Consider the following 16945-nt stretch of genomic DNA (forward strand, 5'->3'; position numbering starts at 1 on the left):
CGCCGACTTTGTGCTTTCCGCATATGTTCCATTTGCTGTTGACGGAGCTGTTTGAGAGGAGTAAATTAAACTGCTAAAGCAAACGAGAGCTGTTGGTACGTTATTATCCCACTTCATCGCAGACACGCAACAGAGGTGTGACAGAAAGTCGGCGTTTTTGATATCCCGGTTTGACTGGCTAGTACCGTGTCAGGTATGGCAGAAGGTACGGTGGCCGGTGCACCGGGGCTGGAGGAGGAAGCGGTATTGGATTACCGTGGTGGAGGCAGTCCAGACTGCAGGGGAGTCGGAGCTGCCGGCGGTGCACCCCAAGGAGAAGTTACCACAACTGCAAGAGAGCATATCTACAGAAGCAGGACTGGCTGGTTCTAGTGAAGGAAAGTCCGTCCGGGGAGAATGGTGGCAGAGCCCCGCTCTCACCGGAACTAGGCAGTTAACACCCCAGTCAAGTGGACCATCATTCCAGGGGTGGCGAGAGAGACGCTGGATGGAGGAGGAGGAATGTGATTGGACTTATTCTACGGGAGTGGGGGCCTCCACTTTGGAAGTGCTGCGGGAGAAGTTTGGAGAAGCAAGCTTCAGGGACGCCTCGTCCTGGCAGCCATGGGCGCCGGGGCAGGATGCCTGGCAGGGGCTGGGGGAAACCCGGAGCACTACCGAGCCTCGTTTTCATCTAGCCAGCCTGAAGCTACGCATTGAGAAGGGGGTATATAGGTCTGGAAGACGGGACCCCCCTCCTGCTGGTTCGGCCTCGTTATCTTTGGGGGAGGCCTCGCGTGGGGTAGACCGGACAGCCCCACGCCGGCAGGGGCCACCACACCCTGTGGGCCCCTCAGGGCTATGTGATCGTGCTGGGCCACCGACAGGGGGGTTGGGGGTCGCTCAGGATGCTCGGCTGGCAGGGCCACCTCCCCTGTGGGTGCCTGGGCTGGATCAACAGCAGCAGCAACTCTGGGGCCCGCCCCCTATACAGGCAACTTTTGATGGTAGTGCGGACAGGGTGTTGTTATTCCTGAGTCAAATCCTGAGTTATCTGGACCTTTACGGCCACCTTTACCCATCACAGTGGGCTATCGTGGTTGCTATTACTACTGTCCTAACGGGTGAAGCAGCAGATTGGGTCGCTGATCTCCACAGCGATCATGCGAAAGAATTGGCGAACGTAGGGCTGTTTCTGGAGGCGTTACGAACCCGGTTCGAAGACCAGTCAAGAACACAACTATTGGAAGGAGAACTGGTAGCCCTGAAGCAGGGGGGTCAGCCTGCTAGACAATATGTGAAGGACTTCCGTACCGTAGCCGGTCGTTTACGAGCTTGGCCTGAACAGCTTTTAGTGCACCAGTTTCGGATGGGACTGGATAGAGAGCTAAGACAGGCCTGTGTTTACCGAGGCTTACCACCAAAGCTATCCGATTGGTTTAGTGCCGCTGTGGATCTGGACGTTGGCTTGAGAGAATTCCGCACACGGGGAGTGGCTAGGTATCCACTCCCTCCACGGCGTAGCATGGATAAACCTGTGAACCCACGAGGGGTGAGTTCATCCCCACCTCGTTCCCTGGCACCGGTCGGGAGAGGGATGATCCATTGTTTCAGGTGCAACCAGTTGGGACATCGAGCAGCTGATTGTCCCGCGCCGCCTGTACCGTCTGCCACATCCCAGGCTCCACCATCCGCTGGCAGGGGACGTGAGAGAGTCCGGTCCTCATCAGACTGGTCCAGAACAATGACACCGACGGCGTCTCGTGGTCCTCGAGCAGATCCTGAGACGCCTTCTGGTCACGAGGTGGGGCAGGCAGCTTCAGAAAGCAGCGGAGATGACGCTCCGGTAGACCCTATGGTGAGTGACCCGATCCGCCCCTTTGTGATTCCCATTGCGCTACGACATCCCCAGACCCTAAGGGTAATACAACAAAACGCTTTAATAGATTCGGGTTGCACCCGGTGTCTTATCCGAGAAGCAGTTGCTAGGGAACTGGGATTACGAACATTGAAATTACAAACCTCTATTAGATTTGAACAGATGGATGGTTCTCTTTTGGGTGGTAAACCAGCAACACAAGTGACCGAGCTAGTGCGGTTGGAAATAGGAGAACATTGGGAGAACATCCGATTTATAGTAGTGGATACCATGGTAGAACCTGTCATATTAGGTTTGGCATGGTTAGATAAATGGAGGCCTAAGATATGGTGGGAGGGGGGCTTTCGAAGGCTTAGATTAGGCATTGGCCCAGAACCAGAGCCAGAAAAGCAAGTAGACCAAATTGGGATACAGTGTGAGGGCGTAGATGCTTCCCTTCAAACAGGATATCCTGACATATATAAGGATCTAGCGGCTGTGTTCAATGAAGAGGAATGCGAGGTTTTACCCCCTCATAGAGCTACTGATTGTGCCATAGAATTAAAACCAGGTGTTAAATTACCCAAGCCATGAATGTACGCCATGACTAAAGCAGGGTTAGAGGAGCTTAGGTGCTACATCGATAAAAACCTGGCAAGGGGCTTCATCCAACCAAGCCGGTCACATATGGCCGCTCCTGTGTTGTTTCGAGAGAAGAAGGATGGGGGTTTGCGTTTGTGTGTAGACTTCCGGGAATTAAACGCTGTGTGCGTCGAACATTTGTACCCCTTACCTTTAATGAAGGATTTACTGGCCACCTTGTCGACTGGGAGGGTGTTCACGAAGCTAGATTTACGAGAAGCCTATTATCGGGTACAGATAAAGCCGGGCGATGAGTGGAAAACCACCTTCAATTGCCCGTTAGGAAGTTATAAGTTCCGAGTAATGCCATTCGGCCTACAGGGTGCCCCGGCTGTGTTTATGCAGGTGATAAACGAGGTATTACATGAGCATCTATATAGGGGCGTTCTCGTTTATCTGGATGATATCCTAATTTATACCAAAACAATGGATGAACACATAGCCCTGGTGAGACAAGTATTGTCCAAGTTACTTCGGGCCAAGCTTTTCGTAAAATTATCAAAGTGCGAGTTCCACTGCACAGAGTTGGATTACTTGGGATATCGCATCTCTGGGGCTGGGGTAGAAATGGACCCGAAGAAAGTAAATGCAGTGCTGGAATGGCAGGCGCCTACGACACAAAGACAATTACAGAGTTTTCTCGGTTTCGCTAACTTCTACCGACAGTTTATTCCTGCGTTTGCCCATATAGCCCTCCCACTAACCGAACTGTTACATACAAAGTCATTGGGTGTAAGGGTAAGGCCAGGCCAGGTATTGCTCTGGACTCCGGAGTGTCAGAAGGCATTCGATGGATTGAAAATCATGTTCTCTCAAGCCCCTATATTACGACATCCCGACCCAACATTACCGTTTATTGTGCAAGCAGATGCTAGCGATGTCGCTGTGGGTGCGGTATTGTTACAAAGAACCCCTGATGGAGACCTGCATCCATGCGCTTACACGTCTCGCAAATTCACTGTCACTGAGAGACGCTGGGCTATATGGGAGAAAGAGGCCTTTGCGGTACGCTGGGCCTTGCTGACGTGGCGACACCTGCTGGAAGGCAGTGGTGTCCGGTTTGAGGTTTGGATAGACCACAAAAATTTAAAAGCCCTTCAAAACCCTAGGCGACTATCACCTAAACAGGTACGATGGGCACAATATTTCCAACGTTTCAATTTTGAATTGAAATACGTTCCGGGAGGAAAAAACTTTTTGGCGGATGCGCTCTCACGATTGCCGCAATTTGCCAGTAAACGGGAGGAAGTGGTACAAGCAATGCTACCAGGAAAGCAACAGGTGGGCCGAACGTCTCACACTGAACCGACCTCCACGTGGAAGGATGACCTACAACGAGCATTGGCTACTGATGCGTGGCTATTGGAGCATGGAACATTAGTAACATATCGGAATGGCTTTGCCTGGGTAGGGGACAAATTATACATGCCCGAGTCGTTACGACAGTTAGTCCTACGCCGGTGTCACGATACCAAAACGGCCGGTCACTTTGGCTTCTTGAAGATGTTACACTTAGTGCGAAGGCAATTTTGGTGGCCGCGCATGAGAAAGGAGATTGAACAATATGTGAAGAGTTGTAAAACATGTGCCATGGCGAAACCTCGGCCGGGAAAACCCCTCGGCCTTCTACAAACTGTAGCAGAACCTACACAACCCTGGGATGAGATCGGCATGGATTTTATTGTAGACCTCCCAGAAAGTAATGGTAATACTGTGATATGGACTGTGATTGACCTCTTCTCCAAGCAGGCCCATTTCATTCCATGCCGTGGACTACCATCAGCTCGGAGATTGGCGAAACTCTTCGTTTGGCATATATAGTGTTTGCATGGAGCGCCTCAACGTATTATTTCCGACAGGGGTGTTCAATTTACCGCAAAGTTTTGGCAAGATTTCATAAAGATGATAGGTTCCTCACAGGGGCTGAGTTCAGGATTTCATCCCAGTACTAATGGGGCTGCTGAGAGGGCTAATGCCATGGTAGAGCGGTACCTACGCTGTTACGTATCATACCAACAGTCCGATTGGTCGGACCTACTCCCATTTGCTGAAATAGCGTACAATAATGCTGTTCATAGTAGTACAGGGGTTACCCCCTTTCAGGTTGTGTCAGGAAAAGAATTCTCTGCCATCCCTGAACTAGACATACACAATCAGGACCACTCATCCCCTGACGTATGGGCTACACGTATGGAAAACAGTGGCCACAGATAAAAGAGGCTTTAGATAAAGCAACTGATGCATATAAACACCAATCAGATAAAAAAAGGGCGGACCATAAACCATTTGCTATAGGAGATCGGGTCTATCTCTCTACGAAATACTTGAAATTGCGAACGCCTAGCCGTAAGCTAGGACCCAAATACATGGGACCATTCCCTGTTGTGTGAGTAATTAATCCCGTGACGGTGGAGTTAAAACTACCACCATTATTAGGTAAGGTTCATCCTGTGTTTCATAGTAGTCTGTTGAAACCAGTGGACAGTGTTAGAGAACAACTAGATAGGCCTGGTCCTGTGGAAGGAAATCACTACGAAATAGAAGAGGTGTTAGATTCACGAATCCGTAGGGGTAAAGTACAATATCTACTTAAATGGAAAGGATACCCTTTCGAGGAGGCATCCTGGGTGGCGGCTAGAGACATACAGGCCAACCGACTGCTGAAGCAGTTCCATAAACACTATCCACAGAAACCTGGTCCCTGGGGTATGTGTCTCACACCATAATCCGTTGTTGTTAACATATCCATTTCTATCTTTCAGGAGCAGCCTTGGTAGGGGGAGCCGCCTGTCGAGACCCCTCGACACCGTGGTCTGTAGCGGCACCAATGAACCCTGGCTGACAACCTGCAACCTCGAGGGGCTTGTGAAGGGGGTGGTTGGGTTTCACGCTTATACCGGTGATGGGGGTGCTTATTAATCCTAGGCGGTCGGTCACGCAGCGGCCGGCATAGGTAGGAGATCCCTCTGACGCCCTTCAGTCGCTGCCGAGATGGGAGAAACGTTTCGCGCATGCGCTACAAGCGCTGAACCCGGAAGGGCGTGTATTAAAGCAGCGCGAATATTTAAAAGGCGTTGGGAAGCAGCCGCTCCCAACGCCGACTTTGTGCTTTCCGCATATGTTCCATTTGCTGTTGACGGAGCTGTTTGAGAGGAGTAAATTAAACTGCTGAAGCAAACGAGAGCTGTTGGTACGTTATTATCCCACTTCATCGCAGACACGCAACAGAGGTGTGACAGTAATGATGTAACTTTAGTGAGGTAGGCGAGAAGGTAAGTTTGTTTGTAATTGCTGTAAAGACATTGGGAGTCATTTCTTTATAGATCTTTTCTTTTTTCTGTTTGTTTTTATTTTCCCACATTTCTTACTTTTTCACTTCACTCTACTTTCTTCTTTTCTGTAATCTCACTTTATATTATTTCATGTTTATCTTTTATCTCAGATTTGTTTTCAATAAAAATTATATTTTAAAAAACAGTTTGTGAGCCAGCAGTCAAATCCCAGCAACCTGGTCCTGCTCAGCCACATTATTTTGCACATTATTGCAATAATAATAATAATAAACAATAAATCAGCTTGCATAAAGTCAATTTGCTGAGAAAATTTATAGCGTGTCACTGCATCCCCTTGAAATAGTTGCTGGGCCAAAGATACAGGTAAGTGCTTACTGCATCACATCAGTGTGCCATGTCCAATGTCTCTTCAGGGCTTCCTCGTGGAAAAAAACCTTTCCTCCTACTCAGTGTTGGGTTTCATAAATGTTTACTACCGGTTCTGTGGGTGTGGCTTGGTGGGCGTGTCATGGTGGGTATGGCAGAGGAAGGATACTGTAAAATCCCCCTTTCCATCCCACTCCAGGGGAAGGTTACTGCAAAATCCCCATTTCCTCCCGATCAGCTGGGAGTTGAGAGGCAGAAAATAGATGGGGGTGGGGGCAGTCAGAGGTGGTATTTACTGGTTCTCCGAACTACTCAAAATTTCCGCTACCGGTTCTCCAGAACTGGTCAAACTTTCAACTGCTGAAATCCATGTCTGCTCCTGCTCCTTACCACTAAACTACAAATTATTGAACAGAGAATTGGATGTCAGCTAATAGATGGGTAAAAAATTAGCTACATGCCATTTAAAACAATATTGTACTTTGAAGTGAAAAACTATACAAATATTAAACATAGGGATCAATATTGCCATGCACCAGAATGGGAGGCATCTACTTCAGGGGTGGCATACTGAAAGTTGGAGCAAGTTTTTTGGAGCCTGAGATGGAGCAGAAGAATGGCTTTGGGGCTTCACTTTAACCAAAAATGTCTTGGCTGGACATCATCTTTAGAACATCTGCAAGCCTCAAGCTTTCTGTCACTCTGTCCCCGTTTGTTTATTTCATCAAATATCTAGGCCATCCAATTCCAGAACGACGTTGGAAATGCAGCATTTTGGAAAATGGGAAATGTTCTTGGCTGTGAATGGTATTAATCAGAGGCTGCCAAAACCTGGAGTTATCGCTTTCATAATGCACTGCTTGTATAAAGCAGAAAAAGATCATTTAAAGATTAACTTGTACAAAAATAATGTAGTTTGGGACTTTTTTTCCCCAATTCCTGAAATGAAAAGAATGATATTTGAAGATTTAATATGTGGTATGTATGTTTCTCTCTTTTTAAATATTCTAATAAAATAAAAACTAAAAAGAATTGTTCCCATTAAATATAAGGTTTACCAATTCTTAATAATTAAATATTTATAGTTGCTCCTATATCAATAGTTTTCAGGGTGGAACACAAGCAATAAAGCAATCAAATCACACTTAAAATGCAGAAAATACTTGAGGCTAGTTGTTGCATAGACAGGGATACCTTACTTCTCATGGTTAATTGGTTCTGGGATGTGTAATGAGTACCAAAAATGATGAGTACCAAACAATTATTTCCCATAAGAAATGTAGTGAGTCACAAGGTACCCAACAAATTCTAGCTTGTGCATTGTGTACCAAACAAACGGTGAGTACCGGGACAACAATTTTGCATCAGAATGCATTGAATACCAAATTTGATGAGTTTCAAAACCATTGAATACCAAGGTATCACTATACATCTTATGCAGCTTCTACTATTCGCAGAAACTTCAGCGTTACATTCCAATAAATCTTATGGATATTTTTTTGAGTTGAAGGCCCTGAGGAAATTATTCTGATCATTTAAAATTTGGGAATTTTGCCTGGACTGCATTTTTTCCCTGCCATCCATGTAGAGGCTTGCTGTTCACCTCCCAGGATATGTGTAAAAGTCATATCCGTTGAGGAGTGGCAGTAATAAAGATGAAAGTTGCCCAAGGCAGATCAAGATAGGATACTTGCCAGGTATATCCCAGAGCTATTCACCTGATGCCAACACTATCTGCATAGCTATGACTCTCTATGACACAGAAAATTGTTCTGGAGAGCCCACCATTTTAACTGAATGAGCACACCAGGGTTAGCCCTAGCCTTACCCCATATCTTCAGATCTTCTAATAGCTCCTGCCAGATCTCAAGATTAACAGCTCATAGGACATCAGAGCCAAGCTGTGTTGGCTTTCACACTCAGATGAGCCAGCAAATTGCTTCATCCCTTCCTCAAGCAATAGAGTATTACCGTAATACCTACGGTAGGAAAAGTCATAACCCTTGACAGAAACATCGTGTTGGCTACATCCATGACACCAAGGATTCTTTGGGGTAATGTTTGGAGAATGGGTCAACTCATTCATTCATTTCCTTCTTCATGAAGACACACATTGGCAAAAGCTTTTTTTCTTTCTTTCTTTCAACGGTATCTGTAAACTATTAGTAGATACTGGTCTCTTGTTCTCAAGAGTAACCTGTAATTTAGCATCACCTCCTTCCAGGGGTGAAATCCAGCAGGTTCTGACAGGTTCTGGAGAACAGGTAGCGGAAATTTTGAGCAGTTTGGAGAATTGGCAAATACCACCTCTGGCTGGCCCCAGAGTGGGGTGGGAATGGAGATTTTGCAATATCCTTCCCCCAGGAGTAGGGAGGGAATGGGGATTTTGCAGTATCCTTCCCCTGGAGTGGGGTGGGAATGGGGATTTTGTAGTATCCTTCCCCTGCCATGCCCACCAAGCCACTCCCACCAAGCCACACCATGCCCACGAAGACATGCCCACAGAAGCCTCCTTCTCTGCTAGCTTCACCAGCATCGTGAAAGCCTTCTGAAGACACCACAGCCAGGAAACCTCTGCTGAAACAGGAACAGAAAATGCCTTTGACCCTATAGTCGGAAAAGTTTCATACCATCTAGAGGCAGAGCTATGCAATAACATTTCACACATAAAGGGCTATAATGAGCAAAGCTGGGGGGAGGGTGGGCGGGAATCATCCTCATCCTTAAATCCTGAAAATCCTAATATAGTTCCTGCAGCTGCTAATATACACATGACCTGCACCTCCTACCTATGAGACAACTTGGAGCTCTTAAGAAGTTTTGGACTACAGAACTTCTGCAATGCTTTGTCATCCGTTGCGGAGCTGATGCTGATGGGAACTGAAGTCCACTCATTCGGGTTTCCTTCCCCTTCCCCAGATGTTATTGGTTTTAATTTGATCTGGTGAGTTCAAATGGTACAAAGAAAAATGTCCAGCTTCAGCGTTCTCACTATTTCCAAGAGTACCTCTGAGACATTCAGAGATCACGGCTAAGGGTTCACTAGGAAGGGTGTCCACCTGCCAAGGATGGTAGAAATCTTCAACATTTGGCATGTTATTTGACCATCACGGAACAGTGTATGACTGGGTTCATCATTATCGGGACTCATCCAGTACCTACAACCTTTGTAGTTATATGGAAGATTCTTCAACATTTTGTTTGGGGATTTTGCAGTATTCTTCCCCTGCCATGCCCACCAAGCCACGCCCACCAAGCCACGCCCACAGAACCGGTAGTAAAAAAATGCATATTTCACCACTGGTGGGGAATATCCTCTTTTCACCCCAAAGTCATCGGCAACAACCACTCACTTACTTTATGTCTATGATACTCAGCAGCTTTCTTATAAATAAGGATGATTGTTAAGGATAGATCTACATCTACATCTAGTTAGCCAGCCATAGTCGCTCTAGTAATTGCTCATGAATAATTTAATTTTATCATGATTTTATTCATCTGTGTGTTTTTAAAACAATTCACTGCTCTGGTGTTTTATATTACATGTTTTGTGTGTTGTCCCAAAGCTGTTTTTTTTTTCAAAAGGCAACTGGAGTTTATTTTTTGGTGACTACGGACATTAGTTGGTCTACCTATGGGTGCATTTTATTGCATGCAACAAATAGAAATTTCTGGAAGGAAGAAATCATTTTCATCAAGGAACTCTGCCCCCCCCCCACTAAATTATGGAAGATCCCAAACAGAGACCTCCTGCACACTGGTAGCCTCGACTTACAATATTTCATTTAGTGACAGTTTGAAGTTACAACAGTACTAAAAAAAAGTAACTTATGACCATTTTACACGTAGGATCATTGCAGCATCCCCATACTCATGTGATCAAAATTCAGATGCTTGGTAACTGATACATATTTATGTCATAAATATGCAATCAAGCAAAATCAATAAGGAAGTCAAATTCACCTAACAACCATGTTTCTAACTTAACAACTTCAGTAATTCACAACCACTGTGGCAAGAAAGGTTGTAAAATGAGGCAAAATTCATTTAACAATTGTCTCACTTAGCAACAGAAATTTTGGGCTCAATTGTCAAGGACTACCTGTATTCAGTTTGACCTCAGAAGACTCTTTAAAGCAGGACTCCTCTATATGGCAACCTTTGGAGAAACCTTCAAGAGACGAGAACAAAGCCTCCATTCAGGGAAATTGTTCTTACGTTCTTTCCAAGGAGGTTCTGTATTTCCATATGAAGAAATTTAGAAAAGTACATGTCAAGCCAGGTTTTAATTAACTGATATGTGTATGTCTGGTTTTGTGTCTCTAGGATTTACCTCAGGAAGTTTGGGAAGAAATTTCTTCTTTGGCACTGATGGGCTGCCTCACATGCATGATGCATCACTAATTAAGTTGCTGTTCGATTACTCACAATTTGGTGACGGATGGCTGCATGTGCAAACTGCCTCAGCTGAAAAATGTGACGTTTGATGTAATGTGGGCAAATACAGGCATGCTGGTTTATCTAGTGCTCCTTAACCTTTACAAGCTAGTAACAGATAATGGCTCCCTTCTAGTTTTGCCACCATCAAGGGGATTCTACCCAGTGGTGGTATTCAGCTAGTTCGGACCAGTTCGGGCAAACCGGTAGCGGAGATCATGGGTGAGCCTGCCCACCCGCCCTGTGCTATGCCATCCTATTTAGCCACATTTTCTAGGCCGGGCGCATGCACGGAAGGCACAGGCACGAGCAAAACGCATGTGCAGAAGGCCGGGCACATGTGTGGAAGTTGCACGTATGAAGTAAGCATGTGCATGCACAGCGAACGGGTGGTAAAAATATGTGAAACCCACCTCTCATTCCATCGTAAACAGTGATTTTATATAGGTAAAGGGAAAGGTTCCCCTTGCACATATGTGCTAGTCATTCCTGACTCTAGGGGGCGGTGCTCATCTCCATTTCAAAGCCGAAGACCCAGCGCTGTCCAAAGATGTCTCCGTGGTCATGTGGCCGGCATGACTAAACGCCAAAGGTGCACAGAACGCTGTTACCTTCCCACCAAAGGTGGTTCCTATTTTTCTACTTGCATTTTTTACATGCTTTCGAACTGCTAGGTTGGCAGAAGCTAGGACAAGTAACTGGAGCTCACGCCATTATGCGGCACTAGGGATTCAAACCACTGAACTGCCCACCTTTTGATCGACAAGTTTTATATCGTTTTTTTTTTTTTAACATTCAGGTCGTGCTTAAATATACTAAGCACAGCACAAGACCTATTTTTACCTACAAAAACCACTCTGTGAGGTAAATTGGATTGAGAAGAATCACATAAAAAGATGTTCAATCACATACAGTAGTTGTGGTCTGGACTCTTTTTTTTTCTCCCAGGAGGCCTCTGCTGCATTGCCTCTTGGACATTTGCTGCCTGGATCCCACTTGTTTGTGAGAACGACAGAGACAATCAAGAGAAATTCAAAATCAGGGTGATGGGCAGAATAGAATAACAGAGTTGGAAGTGACCTTAGAGGTCTTCTAGTCCAACCCCCTGCTTAGGCAAGAAACCCTATACCATTTCAGATAAATGGTTGTCCAATCTCTTCTTAAAAACTTCCAGTGTTGGAGCATTCATAACTTCTGGAGGCAAGTTGTTCCAATATGAATGTTTACCTTTAATAGTACTTCTATTCACTGTGATTGTGATTGGCCTGTTCACTAAATCAGCCTTTTCTCAGTCAAGTAGTCCAGGTTCTGGATGGACTTTAGTATCCATTTCACTTTTCTAAAGAATGTTCTATTGAACTTCACAGATTCAAGTTCTTTTTGAGCTTCACTGTGTTTCTCTTGTTTTGTTATTTGGTCCTTATTTGTGGCTTCTTGATTCTGGCTTCTAGAAGGCCTCTGTCTTTACCTCCATCTTCCCCCCTCCCCCCCTTTCTTTCATGATTATGTTATCTTCATTTCCAGCACTTTGGAATTCCCTGCCTCAATCTATTTGTTTCAGTTCCTCGAGAAGTGGAGACCTATTTTTACATTTTAGCTTCCACCCCCCACCCCAATGAAATCTGGGTTTGAATTGCTGACATTACTGTCTTTGCTTTTTTTCTGATGATTTATGTATTATTTTATTCATGAGATTGCTCTCGCCTCAATCTTTAATGGACCATAGGCAGTTTGCAGATACTAGTACTAAATAAGACAAACATAGTAAATAATACAAAATCATGGTAAGTACAAAAGTTGCTTCAAATCATTAAAACTAATACTGGCATCAAACCTCAGGTTGATATTCAAATGCCTTCTAGAAGAACTGGGTTTTTCCAACTTCTGGAGGCCCATGGGGGTGGATGGTCCTCCAGGCTATCCCACAGGAAAGGGACTCGCACACGGAGGTCCCATCATAAGGACTCTTCTGCATTGGGCTGAGAAAGTATCCCTGGAAGTGGAATGGGACAACTTGCCACAGTCAACTCGCTGCAGGACAATTCAACAATTCAGTTATTTAAAATAATTTAAATTTTATTTTAATGTTTGACATTCACATTTCATTATGTCCCTCCTTTGGCAACTTTTCTTTAATGATTCTATACCACTATGTCTTCAATATTAGTGTAACTGTTGTCCCACGATGAGTTGTCCTGCAGCAAATTGGCTGCGGCGAGTTGGCCATGGTGAGCTATCGTAGACCCCCAAGGGAGACAGGAGGAAGAGCCACAGCCAGGGCAATGGTCAGACAAAAGAAATCTCAGCTACAGAAGAAATAGGGATGGAGAAAGGAAGTCAGAAGAGACCCTCCCTAGTAAAAGCATTGATGTCAGCCTGTCCTGCTCCAGGTTTCAGCCACACACATACACTCACAGTTTCTCAGGAGATTATCAGTTTTACTTCAAGGCTGAAGAGCTAACAATGAAGCAAAGAAATGAAAACAAAGGCTGCAAAGTTTGTTTTGAAATAGGAGCACAGAGAAGACTTGTTTAAAGTCAGTCCAAGTTTTAGAGCCAGGTCAAGGTTTGTCAGCCAATCCAAAGTCAGAGATTCAAGAGTAGAATCCATGCATGTCTCACACGCAAGCCAGAAATCAGACAATCAGATGTTTCTAGCAAAGAGAGCTTGATTCAGAACTGCTTCTTAAATAAGGCTGCAGCCAGCTGTCAATAATTTGAAGTTTGCCTGGCGAGGAGCCTAATAGAAGTTTGCTGTTCTGCTGTCTTTTCTGCTTGTCTGGTGCGGGAACTTGCTTCATCCCTTTCCTCAAGGCCTTACATCATCCTCATTCTGATTTTTCAGTGGTGTCTATAATTAATCAGCTTTAGCTAATATCTGGCTTTGTCCTTCCTGAGGCTGACATTCCAGAGTCAGAGCTGGAACAATTTCTTCAGTGTCAGGAATTAGACTTGGAATTTGAATCCTGAGTCTGGGCCGTGACACAGCCCATCTTAGTAGTCCACACAGGAAACAATTAACAATTCCATGAAAACAACTTTTACGGTAAAGTTACTGTATAACAAAAGAATTGTACAAGCCTGAAAGCACTTCTCCCCTCCCTTGTTTTTACTTTCCAGAAATCAAGAAAGGGTGAATCAAAATTGTTTTATGAATGTCCCTGGACCCTAATTATTTCCCTTGTTAATTTTTTTTATCCTGTCTTTTTATATATTCCAGTCAACTCATGGTGGCAAACATACCTAATAATCTTGCCCCCTCTTTTCCCCAGTTGTTGGGCTGGCCCAAAGCTACCCAGCCAGGTTCCATACCTAAGGTGGGACTTTTACCCACCATCCCCTGGTTTCTAGCCCAGCACCTGAACCACTAAACCAAACTGGCTCCATGACACCAAATTGATCCCTTAGATCCATTCTTCAAACCACAAAGATATTCTTGTATGGTAATGGTTCTGTCCCAGTATTTTCCCCACACACAAAAGAATAGAAAAGGGTAGACTGTGGGTTCCGAAGAGAGAAATTGGTGCTTGCTATCTGATGGATCTGGCTTCTACAAGGTTAGTCACTGTTAGATGTAAATGCCTTATTCTCTAATGTGTAAATAGTATGTAAATGGGATATCAGGGGTTAACTTATTCTTTAATCCTTAATGTATTCATGATTCACCACTCCCACTTATAGCTCCACCCATTGTATATATAAGGAGCCACCTTCCCCTTTTTCCCTGCTTCTATCTGTGAATATTCAGTGAATATAGAATGCCTATTGTAAATAAAAGGTTATATGTTTAAACCTTCAACTCTTAATAATATTATTGAGTCTGATCCTAAAATATCGCAACAATCTGGTAGCAGAGGATGGTTAATTGACTCAATAAAAGAAAAAACTTAAAAATGTCCAAGAAGGATAGACCCAACACCAGGGCCTACAGCAAAGAAATGGAAACAGAACAAGAAATAATCAACGAATCGACAAACGCAATCTCAAGAGAATCCGAAGAATACACCACTGAAGATGAAGAAATAATAGATGAAAATGATGACCAGGAGGAAATCGAAATAGAGAATAACGAACTCAGGTCAGAAATATTAAAACTATTAAAAAGCCAAAAGAATGATGAAAACCTCATCGCGAACCTCCAAGAAATGCTGAAGAACAGCGGAGCAGCGAGAGAAAAAAACATCACTAATGAGAAGTCTAAAGAACCAAAAATAGTGAGTAATATGACTACAGAAAAAGTCGTTAAAAAGAAGAAAAAATGTGATCCCGCGCGAAATTTTGAATGGCAGCCATCTTGGTTTCAACAGGCCTCCAAGGTGAGCGAAGCAGAGCCAATCAAAATGCTCAGTTCAAAATTTCTGGCGCGAAATACGTTATCAGACAACGAAAATGAAAAGGAAGATTCAAAATCCTCGGAAGGGTCAGAATCAGAAAGTGAAGATGACTCAACAAAGTCTCAAATAAAATCAGCGATGAAAACACTTTTTGCTGCATTTGGGCCAAAACTAAAAATTACCAAAGAGTCACCAAAGAAGCAAGCGAGCAAACCGAGCCAGAGACCGACTCGTCTGAAGAGGAGCAGAACGAGCGAGCCGCGATGGAGAGAACCTTCCACGACGACGCCAAAGAAGAAATGGACAACGTGCATGCGCGAAGCTACGCAGACGATCCGGGAAGATCTGAACTAATGAGAGAACCGCGCAGACTCGTTGCGAACATCCCCATGCCGTTTTGCAATTTCCTACACTTGCGAGATCACGGACTGCCTCAGGTTGTAAGTAACGGACAAAATAATGTGGGAAACTTACCCAGTGACTTCCCAAAGCTAAGGGTTGATGGCATTAATTTGCAAGAATGGTACCAGCAGCTCCAGGTTATCTTTATGAAAGAAAACTTACTATTCTTTATCACTAGTCCCCCAAGAAGACCTTGGACTTTAAAAATAGATTGTTTACATCATAGAGCTTTTTTCTTAATAATAGCTAGTATGTCTCCTGCAATGTATTATAGCATCAAACCAAATCTGACTGTTTCAGAAATTATTCAATGCATGTTTAATTTGTTTCACAGCGACAGTGTAGCTACCACCACAAGAATGTCTAAGGATTTCTTTTCATCTAGAGTAAAACCAGGGGTTTCTATAAGTGAGCATTTAATATCTTTAAACAAAATAAGAGCTGAACTGCATTTGAGGGGGGAAGTGATTTCAGACCAAACAATGAAAAGTGTTATTATCAACTCACTTGATTCATCATGGGACAATTTTATGTCACATTTAGACACTATTAATCTAGGATATTTATCCATAGAAAGTCTATCCAACAAATTGATAGCAGAAGACAATTCAAGAAAAAATCGTTCTAGCAACCACACAGAACACAAACCTTTTAGGAAAGTAGCTTTCCAAGAAAAATATAATGAAACATATAAATGTCATAATTGTGGATCCAAGGAACACAATAGAAGAGATTGCCCCAAATTCTCAAGAGAAAAACATAGATCAGAATACATGAACAAACACAATTATAGACAGTCTTCCATAGATAGACATAGATATAGAAGCCCACCAAATTATAGAGAAAATAGAGGGGGCAGAGAAAATTCAAGAGATAGAAAATCTGGTTCACTGAATGGACTAAATAAACAAGACAACACAAAATTACAACAAAATGAGTACAATAATTGGCTTATTGATTCTGGAGCAACAAATCACACCACTAATAACAAAAATATACTGTCTTCTTTTGCAGAAGATAATTTTGTAATAAAGGTAGCTAACCAAGAAAAAGTTCAAGTATTAGGCAGAGGGAATGTAACTTTGCCTGGTCTAGGAAAAATAGAGGGGGTATTGTTAATACCTGAAATACCTCATAACATATTAAGTGCCATAAAACTAAGTAGAGACTCTGACATTAACATAATTTTCTCAAAAGGAAAAGCGACTTTGGAGAAAAATAAAAGTAATATAGGTACTGTAATGATTAAAGGAGGCCTACCTTACCTAATAACAAAGGAAGAATGGTTGCATAACATTGATTCAAATGCAGAAGACTGTATAGAAGTAGATGATGAAAATGTTAGCAACAGTGACAATGATGAATGTAAAATATCTCATGATCATACTGATGCACACAATATAGAAAAACCAAAAATAGGTAAGCCAATCCATGATGAGTGTGCTCACATCTTACATAGGAAGTTAGGACATGCCAGCTTTCCTGTAGTACAAAAAATGACTGAACACGCAGAAGGTGTCAAAATAAAAAATTGTGAGAACTATTTGGAATGCTCAGTATGTAAATCTACAAAACTGAAAACTAGTCCCAGGCCAAAAAAATCTACCAGATCAACTAACAAAATTTTTGATTTAG

This window comes from Pantherophis guttatus, chromosome 2, assembly GCF_059756535.1.
Source record: "Pantherophis guttatus breed Tessera chromosome 2, ASM5975653v1, whole genome shotgun sequence".
NCBI classification, from domain to species: Eukaryota; Metazoa; Chordata; class Lepidosauria; order Squamata; family Colubridae; genus Pantherophis; species Pantherophis guttatus.